The sequence below is a fragment of the Marmota flaviventris genome, chromosome 8 (assembly GCF_047511675.1).
Source record: "Marmota flaviventris isolate mMarFla1 chromosome 8, mMarFla1.hap1, whole genome shotgun sequence".
Classification (NCBI taxonomy): domain Eukaryota; kingdom Metazoa; phylum Chordata; class Mammalia; order Rodentia; family Sciuridae; genus Marmota; species Marmota flaviventris.
Window position 1 is genome coordinate 78188988 of NC_092505.1, and position 17236 is coordinate 78206223.

The following is a 17236-nucleotide window of genomic DNA, read 5'->3' on the forward strand; positions in this document are numbered from 1 at the left end:
TCACTGGGTTTCTGTCTGAATTAGATAACAAAGTGCTTAATGTAGTGCTGCCACAAATTATGAATTAATACATAGTAACTATACTAAAAATCCACTAGATTATATTCCCAAGTGCAATATCTTTCACATGCATGTCTTTCACAATGTGCCTAACATAGAGAGCACAATAATTTCTAAGTCTTATCTCACCATTAAGACATGGATAGCTCAAGGTATAGAAAGAGCATGGGACTCTCATCCTCATCCTATCTTTTTCTTTCCCTTTTATTAAAAAAAAATTGATTATTTTCCCCTTCTCTTGCTTAAGGGATCAGGGCTGATGGGGCTGAAAAGACTGGAAGGGTCCAGGAAGGAGCCAGTAGGGTCAGAAGTTTGGTTACACACATGGGCAGTGAGCAAAGTAGTAGTTTGAGACTAACAGAAACCAGGTTATTTCTCACTGTTGGAGAATGGTGTTACAAACATGGGAAGGGCATAAGCAAGAATGCTGTTGTGGTGTTTGATTGTAACTGGAGTTGTCAGTGTGATATCATGGTATTTAATGTAGAAACAGAGCAATAGCTGTAACTCTGTGTGTGTGTGTGTGTTTGTATATGTGCACACATATGTGTATATGTATATTTTCTAGTGGAGAAATACTGCAGATAAATCTTAAGTGGGGTTGGTTATAAGATCAATTCCATTTATGTGTCTCCTGATATGATTAAGAATACTACATTGTTTCTGTGGTATTTCAGCCAAAAAATGCACTGATCTTGCAATGAGCAAACATCACACAAATCTAAATTGTGGAATATTTTACAAAATGTAATCTTCAAATGTCAAGGTCACAAAAGACAAGACTGAAAAACTGTTCAGAACTAAAGAGAGTAGAGACATTATAACTAAATAAACCAAAAGAAAAAAAAACTTTCTATAAAGATCATTATTGAGAAATTTGGTGACAAATTGAATGGGATCAAAGGATTAGAAAGAAATTATGTTAGTCAGCTTTTCATTGCTGTGACCAAAATATCTGACAAAAACAACTTAGAAGAGAAAAAGTTTATTTTGGCTCAGTTTCAGAGGTCTCTGTGTAGGTCAGCCAGCTCCATAGCCCTGGGCATGGGATGAAGAAAAAATATCATGGCAAAAAGGCGTGCTGGAGGAAAGCTGCTTAGCTCATGGCAGGTGGGAAGCAGAGAGAGAAAAGAGCTGGAGAGAAGATAAACCCTTCCAGGACACACTGGCCAGTGACCTGCTTCCTCCAACTAAGTCCCTCTGCCCAATAGTTCATTCAGTCATCATGAGATTAATTCACTGACAAGGTCAGAGCCCTCATAATCCAACTACTTCCCTAAACCCCCACCTCTAAACACATGAGACTTTGGGGGACACTCTAGATCCAAATCATAATAGAAATCACATTAATTTACTGGTTTTGAGTATTATTCTGTGGTGATATAGAGGGTATACTTGTCTTTTAGAATAATCAGACTAAAGTATACAAGTTGATTCATGAAAAAATATACCTACACACAAACACACATAATATTCAAATTTTAGCTATCTAAAACATGAGGTTTTTCTAACACTGGATAATATAAAACAATGATTGCATGAATGGTGCATCTCTACACCATGTATAACCAGAGAATTGAAATGTTGGGCTCCATTTGTGTATGATGAATTGAAATTCATTCTGCTGTCATGTACAATTAAGTAGAACAAATAAAAAATATATAAAACAAAACCTCAGATAATAATAACAACAATAATAACCACCGAATATTTTTGATGCTGCTCTAGAGTTTCCTTAGCACTTTGCATCCTGACTCTTGTGACATTAAATGGAATAGGCAGGCATTCAAATTAAAGAGCAACATAGCATTAGTAATTGTGAATGTCGACATATAGTGCCTTGGGTTATGGCTGTCAAAGAAGGGGTCATGCCCTTGTTACTTAAATCTCCAACAAGGCCTGCATCAGCTCATGGCTGCAGGGAACAAATGAGGTGCAATTTAATGTCCATCTGGGCATCTGTTCCTAAGAGGCTGGCACTCCTGTTTGTTTGTAGTTCACAGTGTATTTGGGGCAGTGACATGGCAGACAAGTGGGACTAGGTTGTGCCCGGGAGGTTTCTACTCTCAGCCAAGATGTGCGCAAGAATTTGAAACAACCAAGAGGGTGTTTCAGAGTTGCCTGCCAAAGAGTGGTGTTTTCTAATCTGGAGAGCAGCTGTTGGGCACAGGCATGCAATACAAACACACACACACACACACACACACACACACACACGCTCACAGAGACTATACCTGCCTCTACTTGTCTGCTCTCAGCAGATGGCCTCTTGCTTTTGGGTCGCCTTATTTTGCAGCCCAGTCCAATTAGACCCTTTCTTCCCTGGAGACTGGAAAGCTGTGGGGTGAGGGTTTCAGCAAGGTCTCCTGTCTTCAGAGTATGAAGGACACTGTCCGGCAAGAGAAGAGGGTTACATTTAGAGTTCGGGCCCAGTTGGTGTTGGGCTCCCCGCTACTTCTTTTTTGCAGAACTATCACTGGCCCCTGGTTGCAAACTCTCCGTGGCTTTGAAGTCCACAAAATAAAAACTGAGAGGGGGCCCAAAAAGAGAAGAAAACGTTGTTGGTCCCCAGACTCCACTATCGGATTTTGGCAGGGATGAGAAGAGAGAACTACCAAGAGTGATCAAGTGCAGGTCCCTGCATGGTAAGTTAAGTGTCCTTAACCTTGCTGAGAAGGGGCTTTGAGGATTTCTGTGTTTTCCAGCAGCTGGGAATTGCCAACTCTGCTCTCCAGAAGTAGAATCTTCTGACTATTATGCAAGAGGATGCAGTAAATCTCAGGTATGATTAAGAGATTATGAAGATAACTTTTAGGCTAAAATGATTAAGAGCCACTTGCAAAACAGAGGAATTTTCTGACAGCAAGTTAAATTTTGCTAAATTGGTAGGCATGAAAGAAAACCAAAATGAAATTTAAAATTACTATTCTCTTAAAAGTAAGATTAGTGGTGAAAAAAAAATAAAGAAAGAAAAAAAAGGGAGGATAGGTTTGAGCAATTGAGTTTCCTTGTTAGTAGCATCAATTTGTAAGCTGATGTGGATGATCAACACAAAATTTTAAAAATCACCACCATGTGATGAAATGGAGAGGAATACTGGATATGCTAGTTTGGAGAGGAAGAATTCTCTTTTCATGGAAAGATCAGTAGAAGAAGATACTAGCATCTTACAGGCAACCAGATAGTATTCTGTTTTTTCTTTGTTCACAGTTCTGTGATGTTAAGATTTGATGGAGTGGGAGTAGCTAGAGAACAGAAGAGGTAGAGTTTTTGGAAGGTCTTGAGAGATCATTATCAAGAGCTTTTGCTGTCACTTATCCCAAAGAAAATGATTGGATATCCACATTTCAATGTAAATGAGAAATGATGACAGACTGCCACCAATTAATACCAGAGTAAGCTTTGCTCACTGTACTCATTGGGTAGAAGTATTATTCAGTGTTTAGGGTGGCTGCATAGTTTTGTATATAGGAGTTCCTTTTAATAGAGATATATGTTCAGTCAAAATCCTTTGTCCTACAACTGATGTTCACCTTTCTTTATGCAATATTGTATAAATCTATGAAAGCACTAGAAGAGTGCAGTTCATATACTGTTTAACCACATGCAGCATATTTCATGTGTATTATATTTGCATAAAGGAGGGCATGGTGTAGTTTGTTACTGGAGAGAACTTATTCAAATTATGGCAATGTTCCTCGAGCTGCAACTAAAAATGCCATTCCTATGATGACACTTTCCAATTTATCAGTCCCTTAAAAAAATCGTATGTATCTTCCACAATTATCAGTTGACACTACTATGAAACTCCTATTATGCTTAATTAAAATTAGCATAAATACTGTAAGAGCTGTTTGTTATTGAAGTTTTCTGAAGGTAACAATAATTTGCATGAGCTATTTAGACTTCCTTAAAACAAATGTTTTAATTAAGGGTGAGGTCTACACAATGAGAGCTTTCCATGTAATATTCCCAAAGTGATAAGGGTTTGGGTTCTTATAAACAGAGCAAAAACACTCCATAAATATGCTGGGTCAGAAAAGTACTGATTATTAAGAGGGGTATGAATTCATTTTTAGAGCTTAGTGTATATTACTATTCATATATAATTGTCTTTTTGTTTAAACTTTACTGAAGTGAAGAATTTTAGTCAAAAATTGGTGTTACGTAGTGGCACTGTCACTACAGATATTTTATTGTGGTTTCAACATGATGGTGCATTTGGTGAAGCACTGTTGTAGGAGACTGACACTACAACTTGCCCTAAGTTGAACAGCTCCAACAATGGGGAAAAACCCAAAGTAATGGACCCTGAATTCTCTTCATTCAGAATGCATTCCATACTATTAATTGTCTTAACTGAAAACAAAAAGTTAATTACATATTTGCCTCTCTAATGTGTTGCATTAAAAAAAACAGTTAAAGAAAAAGTGTTAGTTGTTTTATTTCCTTAGGTGAGAACTATTAACTACCAGCATTTATTAACCATTAATTCTGAGCGTGGAACAATGTTCTATTTCATTTCTAACAGGGGGAACATTTTTATAGTGAAGAGTTTGTTCACTTGTTCATTTGTTCACAGATCAGTATGGAGTGCCTACTCTGTGCCAGACCTCAGGCAGGTTAACAGGGATACAGTCAATGAAACAAATATGGTCTCCATATGCTCAGAGAGTAGGAATCTGCACAAAAAGGCCACTCATTCGTGTTTTGAATCTGTATGTTGTGCATGCTGTTTACCACAGAACTTCTCTCATTCCTGCTTAAAAGTTAAGAACCAGAAAAGTTTTTCTCTTACTTTGAACAGGGTTATTTAGTTATCTGCAAGATATGGGGACAATTCTAGAGACCAACTCAATGTAAAATAATTGAGTTGGAAGATACATTTTAGTACAAATACTTGAGCCTTACTTTGAGGAATGTTGATATTTCTGTCTAAGCTATAGATAGTGAAAGACTCAAATGACAGTTCTTCTTCAGAACTGAATCAGATAGGATGTCCCTAAGAAAGTCCCTGAATAGTATACCAAGGAAATGGTAATGAAAAATTTGCTTTCAGTTAGGAAATAATTGTATGGACTGTATTCCAAAGGAAATCCTTAAGGAAGATATTAGAACACAATTTATATTATAATCTCTCTAGCAATCAGGGGTTCAAATCTGACATTCAAGACATTTCTGACACTGTCAATCACAGTGCCCACACTGAAAGAGTAGCAGTACTGTGCTTCTCACTTGGGTCAATGAGACTTCATAACATCCTTAATTGTAACAACAATGCCATTTACACTCATGAAATATTTTACATTGTTTGGAAGACTCACATGTTGGTTACTCATTTGTTCCTGTGTGACAGGAAAAGCAGGTATTATCATTCTCTGCTTGGCAGATGGACAAACTAGGTTTTAGACTAGCTCAGATATTTTTCTCTCTGATGCACAGCCTTATAGAGTAATTTCTTACATAAAACACAAGAACAATTTTAAATTTTCATCATACCTACTTGCAGCTTCTACCTACTGTTTGAAGATGGTGTGGACAAATGGGAAACTATCTAATAAGGGAAAGTGTCAGGATTCCCCTTCCATCCTCACCCTTGAAATCTTTCCTCTGGCCCTTGAAAAATTTTCTTTTTGGATAGAACAATGAAGCAGAATATGGGAGAGTAAACTAGTTAACTCTGGCTTTACTGCTAATACCATTCATTGTATGATATAAAAAACAATTCTGAGTGATAAGAATGGAAAACATTATTACCTTCCATAATTTAGAAAGTTTGGTGACTGTTAAGGATTAGAGTAGCATAGTATGATAGTATATTTGCCAAAGCAAATGGGATTTTAAATTGCTAATTAGTGCTACCAGCCTAACAACATAGGCTGTCACATCAGACAACTGCCCACTCAGTCCTGTTTCTTTCTGGTGGAAGCACAAGTGGGTCCTTGTGGAAAAGCAGTTTATCATGGGTAAGAGAGAAAACATCACAAGAAAAAAATTCTTGGCCTGGGAAAATGTTAAGTGTGGCTGAGAGCTGTACATAGCTGAGCAGAGCAGTCTTGAGTGAATGGAGGCCTTTCTGATGGAATTAGAGAGTAAACTGATCTGCTGTTGACTAACAGAAGGGTATCAGTATGCAGAGAACCAGACATAGTTCTATCTGTTATTAGTTATGACTAAACAAATGCAACAAGACCTTACTTCTTTTTATATTCTTCCTGGATTTTTTTTTTTCTGTCTATTTAAAATTTGTTGAAATTCTTTGCACAGAGACGTTTAGCTACTTTTCTGTTCATGATTTGGAATGGATGTCACAGATCTTCAGGATGGAATTAGGGACAATTCCTTGGCTAGATAACTGGAATCCAGAGGAGGATAGCAAGTGGACAAAGCAAAGGCTGCCTCTGTGGCTCCCCTCAGAGCTGCTGTGCCTGGCTCTGAAACAGAAAGAAACAGAGGCAGCTGCCTCTGAGCCATGTAATTAAACTGCCAGGTTTTGACTGGGGACACCAAGGACTCCTTGTTTCAGCTGCTCCTAACAGCTCCACATGAAGCTATTTTAAGAACTTTCACATTTGATCAGGGAGCATGTGGGGTTAAGCTTTCTGTTTTCCACTTTGGTTTTAGATCCTTAGCAGGTATAGTTAGTTCAAATTTTTAAAAAATGTATTATTGTATTTCCTTATAATCAAAGCCTAACTAACTTCATATCAAGAGTGATAAAAATGGAGATTTCTTTCTTTTTTTTTAATTGGTTGATCAAAACATTACAAAGCTCTCGACATATCATATTTCATACATTAGATTCAAGTGGGTTTATGAACTCCCATTTTTACCCCAAATACAGATTGCAGAATCACATCGGTTACACATCCACATTTTTACATAATGCCACATTAGTAACTGTTGTTCTCTGCTACCTTTCCTACCCTCTACTATCCCCCTCCCCTCCCCTCCCATCTTCTCTCTCTACCCCATCTGAGATTTATTTCTTAAATACAATGAAAAGTATTTAGGATTTGGTTGGAAAAAGTCACTATTATTTTCCACTATAATTCGTGTTTGGCAAAATTTCAGTGAAAAATATGGATATATGGATGAATAAATAAAGTCATTTGGCTTGAGTTAGGTATTTGTGTGCTAGTGTCCATTAATCTTACTTATTATATTGGGCATTTGGCTGCCAAAGAGACCATTGTATATTAAGGACATTTGGAGTTATCTACCAATATCAATCTGTGATTAATTATCTGAACTTTTACAATTAGAGAAATGTCTTCTATAAGACTCACTTGACTTTCTGAAGGTACATAAAGTTGAAACAAAAGTTGAAGCAATAGTGATACAAAAAATTCCTTTTAATAATGTTTTAAACCAAGTATCTGAAAATTCCTCCAAAAGATATATGTCTTCCCATGCTTGTTGAAACTCTGTATCCCTAGCGAGCTATCACACACCTATGCATCTGAATCAGATTTGTCCTTTCAGTTCAAAAGATGTTTGCCCTCTTTAGGAGATTCAGCAAGCAGAGTGCTTGAATCCAACTCTAGAAAAATAAAGGAAGTAGGGTAACCAATTTTCCAGGCATACTTGGGATTGAGAGGGTTCCTGGGATGTGGGACTCTTTCCAGAAAAAATGGGAAAGTAGGTCATCCTAAAATGAGGAGGATAAAAATCTGAAATGATTCAATTACAGAGGTTTATTGCTGTAAAGGAATAGGGTATAAGAAACTAGAGTACACAATATATAAGAAGCTAGATTCACATGGCAGGCTTCCTGATAGGGAAATACAAGGAGAGGGATCTGGTCAGAGACTTGTCTATTTATGGAGTTTCACCCTTCCTGACAGAAGATCTGGGGTCATAATAACAAATTGTCATCTTGAAGCCTGGGAAATAGCATGGATGACTGGCACAGATTATCACTGAAAATCCTGGATTATAGAGGTATTCTATTGTTATATCTTTTACTTAAAACTTTAACAAGGACAAGATGAGTACTTAAACCAATTAAAGAAAAAATAGGACATAAATTATACAAGTCCACTGTGTTCTTGCTCCTCAAAGTTTGGCTGGCAGCAGGGATACTGGCATCACTTGGGAGTATGTTGAAATGCAGAATCTCAGGTTCTGCCCTAGAATCAAATCTGCATTTTGAGAGGCCCTCCTATATAAATTGGAGTTTAGTAGCAACACATTAAATCTGTGCTTTCCAACTACCTGTGGCACTGGACAAGTTTGTTAATTCATCACTGACTGTAATAAAAATTAATCACAAGAATAAAGATCACATGCTGAGATGTTGCAGCAACATGAAACTTGCAGTCGCTGGGTGCAGTGGCCCATGCCTGTAATCCCTGGACAATAGACCACAACCTGAGTAGCACTAAGTGATGTTGATTGCTTTAAGTAATATTAGCACCCTAAGAGAAAATAATTATACTAAGTGATATTAGCAGCCTCACAACCATTGGGAAACACCTCAAGATCCCAAAGAATTCTCTGCACACAGGTGTCTTCACTTGATCAAGATGCCCTGTGAGTGCAGTACCACCAATCAATGTAAATGAGTTACATTTAAGTCTGCAGCCAAAAGAAAACCACACTTCATAGGGAAGCCTTCTCTATAACAGCAAAAATCTCACTAAATATGGATCAAAGACATTGATATTGCAGCAGTAATTATTTATGTAACACTACCTTAGGAGAATGTTAACAGTAGAGCATTAAATTGCTCCTTTTAAAACAAGGCACTTCCATAGTGTTTTATTTTGTTCTTTTCTAATTTGGAAAGACAGCATTTGTACACACAATTGTTAAAGACCATATCTAAGTTGTAAAAGTGAGGAAGGGCAAATTTTGTTAGTATAGACTAGATGGAAATTTTTTATTTTTTTTCTTCTTGAAGGGGAGGAAGGAGAAAATAGAAATGCAGTGTATGAAACGTTGTAGTGCCAGTTTTCTAGTTCCCAAAGCTACCAGGCATCTGTTTGTGAACTGATTCTGGGGGCTGGAGCTATTTCAAATGATATTTCCTAGGCTTTCCTTTCCATACAAGGGCAAATATGGCTATTGGTACTTTGAAGGTGGTTCTGGTGGAGGAGTTCTGAAAACCAAACTCAAGACTCTGGATTATAAAGGTACTCAATTGTTGTATCTTTTATTTGAGATTATGTGATCTTCAGCCAGTAATTTAACCTGAAATTCTTAACTTCCTGAACCACAAAATGAAGATAGTAACAATTCTCATTTTGAGCAATAGGTGAGAAATACAAGCTATTAAGCATATAAGTACTTAGTAATCAGGAATTATTATCATCATTATTCATACAGAAAACCCTCACCATGATGCTATGAATTGGGTCTAAAAATATTCAGGCTTGAAAATGTGGTATGCCAGTTTTTTTGAGAAGCTGATAATATTACAGGACACAGAATACAAACACAAAACCTGGGATTCCCTGGACCAAATTAAGAAGCCTTGGGCTAGAGACTCACCTAGAAGTTAAGGGAATTGCTATTTGAATGTTTTCTTTGGGACCCTATGTTATGAATCACTGATTGAGACACTGTACACCCACAGACAGGTATGAATTTAAAACACCAAATTTTATGTTAAATAAGTAGAAATACCCTTTAACCTTCTCTGAGATTCTTTGGTCCTATGCAAGTAACTCCTATTACTATTACTTTTTGCAATTATCTTACTCTCTTCTACTATAAAATTCAAATCATGTAATGGAAGTTCCATACTCAAGAAAGTGATGATTTATGACTCCAAGGCCCAGAGGATTCTGAAGAGACAATAAAAATCCTAAACGTGTTCAAATTATTCCAGAATGGGAAATGACTCTTCCTGTCTAGCAGTGATTATTTATGTAACACTACCTTGGGAGAATGTTAACAGCAGAGCATTAAATTACTCCTTTTAAAACAAGGCACTTCCATAGTGTTTTATTTTGTTCTTTTTTAATTTGGAAAGACAGCATTTGTACACACAAGATAGCAAGTTTTATTATTCTATCGTTAAGTGGTTAGGTCGGGTTTCAGAAAGACTGTGCTGATGCATTAAGTACCTGCCAAATGTGTGGAAGGAAAGCTCCGGTTCAAACCATAACACAGTTGTGGATCCACTGCTCTCTAAGTAAGCAAAGTGACCAGGAAATTCCACTACCAACAAAGTGTCAAGAGAGGCCAGCATGCCTACTGAAGGGAAGAAACTTCAGTTTACTTCAATCCATACGTACTTAGTCATTTTCCCAGATGGTATCATAAAACTGCAATCATGACCTAAATAATTCAGTTATTTCAGCACATAATTCTGTTATTATGTCCCCATCTACATCTGGATAGTTCATTTGTATAAGGCAATTTCAGTTGAAAAGAGAACTCAAAAGTCCAGGTAAGTCTAGTGGAACTAATCTGCATATAAACAAGGATTCTTTTTTAAAGTATGGAAGAATACAAAGATTTTCACCTGTACTCACAGCACTAAAACAGTAATTCAGTTTCAATGGGTAGCTACAAACTTAAGTCTCTTCCCTGAGTCAGAAAATTTATAAGTGTTAGATCAGAGTTAGATCAAATATATGTTAGATGCAAAATGCCAGTCATTGTTTTAATAGGATTCATAAATTTCTATATTTTTAATTATTTACTTGTTCTTTTTAGATATACATGACAGTAGAGTATATTTCAACATATTATACATACATGGCACATAACTTATTCTAATTAGAATCCCATTCTCACGGTTGTACATGATGCGGAGTTTCACTGGTGATCTGTTCATATATGAACATAGGAAAGTTATGTCCAATTCATTCTACTACCTTTCCTATTTCTATCCCCCATCCCTTCCCTTCCCTTCATTCCCCTTTGTCTAATCCAATAAACTTCTATTCTTCCCTCCCCCTCCCTTATTATGTGTTAGCATCTACATATATGAGACAATCTTTGGCCTTTGGTTTTTTGGTACTGGCTTATTTCATTCAGCACGATAGTCTCCAGATTCATATATTTACCAGCAGATGTCATGAAGTCAGTCTTTTTTATGCCTAATATTCCATTGTGTTATATGGCACATTTTCTTTATCCATTTATCTGATGAAGGACACCTAGGTTAGTTCTATAGTTTTGCTATTGTGAATTGAGCTGCCATAAACACTGATGTGGCTTTGTCAGTGTAGTATACTGATTTTAAGTCCTTTGGGTAAATACCAAGGAGTGGGTTAACTGGGTCAAATGGTGGTTCCATTCCAAGTTTTCTGAGGAATCTCCATATTGCTTTCCAGAGTGGTTGTACCAATCTGCAGTCTCCCCAGCAATGTAGGAACTCATACATTTCTATCCTTTAGCCTACTAATCAGAATTTTTTTTCTTAGAGTTTCTTTAAATGTTCTCTATCTTATTTTCAGCAGGTCTTTTTAAATTAGAGCAGCAAAAAAACTTCTGGCATCTTATATTTTCCCAACATATGAAAACATACTTTAGGAATCAGACTATTAGGTTGGGATTAATAGAAAAACCAATCAGAAACTACCTTAACACATCAGATGGAGTCTAACTCATCTAAGAGACTCAAAAGGAAGCTGATATTCTCAGTAGGAAGGTGAGCAACAGCTGGCCCAGGTAAGGGTTCAGGCTTCTGGTTCTGAAACCCTCACTAGGGACAGTTACAGAAGATGTTATCTATGCACACAGGCAGATTTTTTTCCCCCCAATGATTTCAAGATATCATTCTGCAGTCCTCAACCATTCTTTGGGTAAAAGAGCTAATGTGGGGTTTCTGGTGAAGTTGTCTGACAGGTGGTTTCAGATCCTATGCTACCATTTTCCCTGTCTCCACTGGGGTCCTTCTTGCCCAGAGGTCATACTGTATCTTACATAATCCCAAAATAAATAAATCTGGCCAGATGGGAGAATCCTCAGAACAGATACAGATTAGCCTACATATAGAATTGGTCAATCCTAGGCTGCTCTGGAAAACAACTGAACTTCCACAAAGTCTGACATTATTACCTGCCAAGTATATATCTCTGGTAAGTTTGGCAATCCCGAAGCTTGCACTTCTGTTTATAATGGTACTCTGAGTGTACTGATTAGTTCCTATGTCCTTCTGCTGAATCAAACTCTTCTGATTTACTGCTGTGGTCTGTGTCTGATTGTTTCATCAATTCTATTACCCATTGATAGTAATTTCATAATTTCTGTGTATCTTTCATAGCACATATGGATATTTTATTTCATCATAATCCTTAGGAGGTCTACTCTGACTGCCTTGGTTTCTAGACTCTCAAGCAAAACTTTGTCTTACCACCTGACCGGGAGAAGCTACATGAAAATGAGTGACTTTCAAGATGATGTGTTTAGGTTTGCAGTGAGAACAGGAAGCTTTCTCTCTCTCTCTCTCTGTCTCTCTGTCTCTCTCTCTCTCACACACACACACACACACACACACACACACACACATTTTATTTCATTTCTGATGAAAGGAAAGGTTATGAACTACTTTCCAAAAAACTAATTGCATCCTAGAAGAGTGAAAATCCTGATGCTGATACAGGCCATGTAGAAAGGGAGAACAAGAACAGTAGTAAGGATGGGCTTCTGAAAAGCTAACTAATCTTCTAAAACATCTCCTGGGATTGAGTCCTCTTGACCTAGCAGTTGTTTTTCATTTTTACTTTCAGAAATACCTTTGTGTAAGGGATTAATGACCCTCCTGCTGCCCATTAACTCAGACTGTCATTAATCTCCAGGAAATACCTTGTCAGTACTACTTAAACAGTACATGAAAAATGCTAAGTTTTAGGTTAAAACTGGTTAATCTCACACCTCTTTAACTACTCTGTTCAATGATTACTAAACCTTCCTGAAGTTTCTTTTGCCCTGGAATTAGTTAACATTTCAAGCATACCCTTACTTGTAAGCCATGAAATTGTTAGATATGAACTCTAACCCATCCAAAGAAAATGGCTTCTGGAAGGTAAACTGACTTTTTGAAACCATGCATCGAAAGGGCTATTACTAGTCTAATTTCCTAAAAATCATGTGTGTTTCATGAACTTGGGAACTGAATGATGCCACTCTAACATCATAGCATTGGCCAGCTTCATAAAGGCTATTTCAATTTTAATCTCTGTTGGAGAGATTACATTATCTACTAAACAGTCCTTGTAAATAGGTTAGAAAAACTGACATAGGCATGCACATCTGTATGCTCTTACAAGAATGTTTACAAAATTTTCATACCACTTGTTGACACTCTTTCCAAGACAAGGGTAAGAGAACAACAGAGCTATGAAAACAACTTGTAAGTGAAGAGTTCTATAAACATAAATTCTACCATGAGGAAAAAGTGAAATGGATGCTGATATTTTAACAAAAAGATCAGAACTAAAGCACAGATGAAGTTTTAGGTGTTATAGACAATAAACCACAGAATTAGAAAAACATGGAACAAACAAGCATGGCAGCTGAAAGTGGTTCTTGACCCACCTCTGGAATAAGGGGAATAACAGAGAAGATTGTTCTCAGGTCTTTTTCTGCGTTTCTCTTTCATCTGATGAAAACGAACAAGCTGAGGGCATTGGTGCAAATCACCAAACAACAGAGCCAAATTCATTGCCTTTCCTGCACAATGGGAAACGCCCTCAACCCTAACATTTGGGTTCCTGGACCAAAGCAGGCCTTGGCTGGCTGGCTGTGCACTAGATTCTTCTCTGCTTTGGTCACTGTCCTCCGAGTCTTGAGAACACAGGCCTGTGCTCCAAGTCATTGTTCTTTAAACAAAGTTGTGAACTGCTAACAGTTTCATTTAAAAGTTTATGAAATGGTAACCACATTGCTACATCTCTCTGGAGTATCTCAAACAAAATGTGGTTCAAATTTCTTGTTAAAGAAAGAGCAGCTCAGAGTTCTTGAACAAACAAATAAAGACAATTGATGCAGTTAACCGGCTTTGTGTGACCACAGCTATGTCATCTTGGCCCTGTTTCTTGCTTCGGGCAGAGGTCAGGGTGAAGCATCTAGTGAAGGAGCCTCCAGCCAGTCCATCTAATGCTTTTCTGAACAAGCTTCTTTGCAGCCCCAACAACGCAACTTGTGTGACTGGTGGTGGGAGAGCAGAGAGAGGGGGGCTTCTCTCATAGCCTGCTCTCTCCAACCTGAATGCTTGTGGGCAACAATTATCTTCATTTCGGGGAAATGAGAAGCCACATCTTCTCAGAGTATGACTAGAATCACTAATTTAGTGATGTGGCCTCTGTGCCTATAAGGAAAGGGGTGTAGGTGGATGCTTCTATTAATTCAGAACCTTGCATTAATGCAGCTGATGAAATGTAGCTGGGAAGCATGTTGGAAACGTGCTCACAATCCTTTAGTTGAAAGGCTGATCTTTACATCAACATTAGCTGTTTATTGATAATGCTGCCAACACACTGGGTACAGACTCTTTTCTTTAGTATAACACAGACAAATCTATCTTAATATAACAGTTTGTTCTTTGAACAAACATATTTATTGCAAGGCCAGTCATGCCAAACACAAATATTTTCCTGTTTGAAATCCCTAGGGGGCAATGTGTAACAGCCTCTAGAAGTGACCATTCTAAAGTTTCTACCCATAGCCATGCCATAAGAATTTCCCTATTCTAACTTTGGCCCTTTATGGCCCATTGCTCTTTTTTTGCTCAAAACTAAGAATGCTGAGCAATCAGTGAGCCAAGATTTGAGGAACAAACCCCTCAAGACTCTAGATCTTCGGTCATACAGAGGACCTCACACTTATGGGCTCCTCTTAAAGAGTACTGTTCTGCTACTCAGTGAGACTTCAAATTACCAGTTTCCTTTAAAAGACACCTGGCCTAGGATCACAGAGTGCACAGGAACATGTAAAATTCAAGGAAGGTATTTCACACAGTCAGATCTGTGTACCCACTGTCAGTTGGCCTGTTTTGTTTTTATAACACTCAGCATCCAAGCCTCAACCACACACATTTTCCTTCTCCACTGACACCTGGAGGGCCACAAGAAGAGGGCAATACATTGCTTTTTCCTTTAAACTGCTCTTGCCAATTGGCTCTGCCCTGGCAGAGTTTGGCAGTATATGGAAGGGCTATTTTTGATGAGAGGGCTTGGCAACATTGCCTAAACAGAAAATTCTTCTCCTACACATTCAAAGCATTACAAAACACTTTTAGTATAATTTAGTCCCTGATCTCTGGAAACAGAGAAGGTTGCCTTTGAAATTATCATCTTTGATAACTAAGTAAAGAGCTAACAAGTCCAGGATGATCAGTAAATGATTGGGTTCCTACATTCAAACACCAAGTGGCTACTGAACACAAAGCAAGGTGGAGCACACAGAATGTATCCAGCACTGTCCTTGCCTTCAAGGAACTATCAGTTTAACAGAGGAAGCCATAAAAACATAAAAAGGAATCATAACGTGGAATGTGAAGCATCACAAGAGAGGTACAGATCAAGTGCTGGGTGATTCAAAGGGAAAAGAGTTATCTATGGAGAAGCAGAAAGCATATTTACAACAAGGGTCCAATTTCTTCTATGAGCATCTTATGCAAGTGAAGTCTTTTAAGAGGACTTCTACTTCTCTCTGCTTATTATGTCCTTTCTGAGAACATGTATTTATCCTCTCACTTCTAGCCCCTCCTGTGAAGGGCTTATTTCCACCATAATCAAGAATCCCAATGGAAGTACTTCACTGAAAGCAAGAATGTGAGAGTCATAACTTTTTTTCCAGTGGCTCAACCTTTGCCTTTTCTTACCTGACCTACCTGATCTAAGGCCACCCTTACCCGGTTGCAAAGCTGGACTGCTCTTCCTCTGAATTATCAAGGCTTCCTACCTGAAGAGTCTCTGGCCTGGCCTGTGCCATAGTCAAGGGGCTCCCTTCCTTCTCATGGGCTGGGAAGAGCTGCTGTTTAAGCTGTAATATTAATTGTCCCAGTTAAAGGAAAGTAGGATACTAGCTGTGTGTGGCTGGTGAGGAAAAATAATGGGTTCCTTCCTAGTCTCTGTATAACACTCTCAGACAGGAGCAGGTAGCCACCACTCACAAAAGGCTGATAAACGTGTGTTTTTCACCATGGTCTAGAAAGAACTCCACTTGATATCATCCCACTCCAGAGGACCCACGTACAAAGTGGCCAATGAACCCCAAATCCAATGGGCTTCCACCTTACATGCAAATGAGATGCCAGGGCTATTCCATACTTCTTCTCTGCTCTCCAGGTACTGGGGCTACATGGCTTACGACTAACACCCAGCAAAGCAAAGTCTCAGCTGACCACAACAGCAAGAGGGAAAAAGGCTGATCTTCCTCACTAACTGCCTGGCAGATCCCTCTCAAAGGATTGTAGGTACTAGGATGCTTCTCCACAGAGCTCTGCACCTGAGCCTGCAACAAGACAATCATTACTTGTGAGGCCAAAGACTCCACCAAAGATCTCAGTGATGCTAGTTTTCAAAGCCTTGGCACTCACAGCCGTCAGCAAAACCCCACCACCTCAGGTCAGTAGTCCTCTTGCCTACTGAATTTTCAGTCTTGTATAAACTCTGCACTCCACTATGATTCATTCCTTTCTCTCTGACTCACTTCCAAGTCCTTCCCAGGATGCTCTCTGAAACCCTCTGAAGACAGGTAGAACAATGCAAAAGCACAGCTCATCAGCCAGGCAGATTTGGGTTCAATGATTCTAATGTGGACTTGTTGTGTGACCCTGAATAATGCACACAGCCTGTCTATACCTTTTGACCTTATCTGTAAAATCCAGATATCAGTAATTACTTTGTAGGGTCTTGTGAGAATTAAAATTTTTAAAACAGCTCAGTGTAGTACCTGGAACATTCTAGGTGCTCTACAAATGACAGATATTACTATTATTGAAACTCTTATGTTCTTACCCTTCCCACACGCCTCCTCTCATCCTCTGTTCCATCTTTGGTAAATCCTTCCTCCTGGATGAACAAAACCTAAGTCTTTTATAAGGAGGCAACCAATGTGCCCAGAGCCTACATACCAAGACCAGGTTGGCAGCATTCTCCCACCCCACTAGTTGCTTCTAGGCCCTTCCTTTCCATCCTCATATCAAAGCCTCTCCTCTCTCAAGGATCAGGCCAATTATCCATGCCACACTTGTCCACTCCCCAATTCTGCC

General features: G+C 38.4%; 1 protein-coding gene across 4 annotated transcripts in view; it reads right to left on the bottom strand.

Annotated features, from left to right (window-relative positions):
- Positions 1–17236, bottom strand: part of Cmss1 (cms1 ribosomal small subunit homolog) — a 331345-nt gene that overhangs the window by 54458 nt on the left and 259651 nt on the right. Inside the window, exon 1 of one of the 4 annotated variants that reach the window (XM_071615414.1) lies at positions 2299–2374. The exons of the other annotated variants lie outside the window; for them this stretch is intronic. The gene's annotated coding sequence lies outside the window, so the exon portion shown is untranslated. Of the gene's footprint in view, positions 1–2298; positions 2375–17236 lie in introns of those variants that run through there. 4 annotated transcript variants of the gene reach the window in all.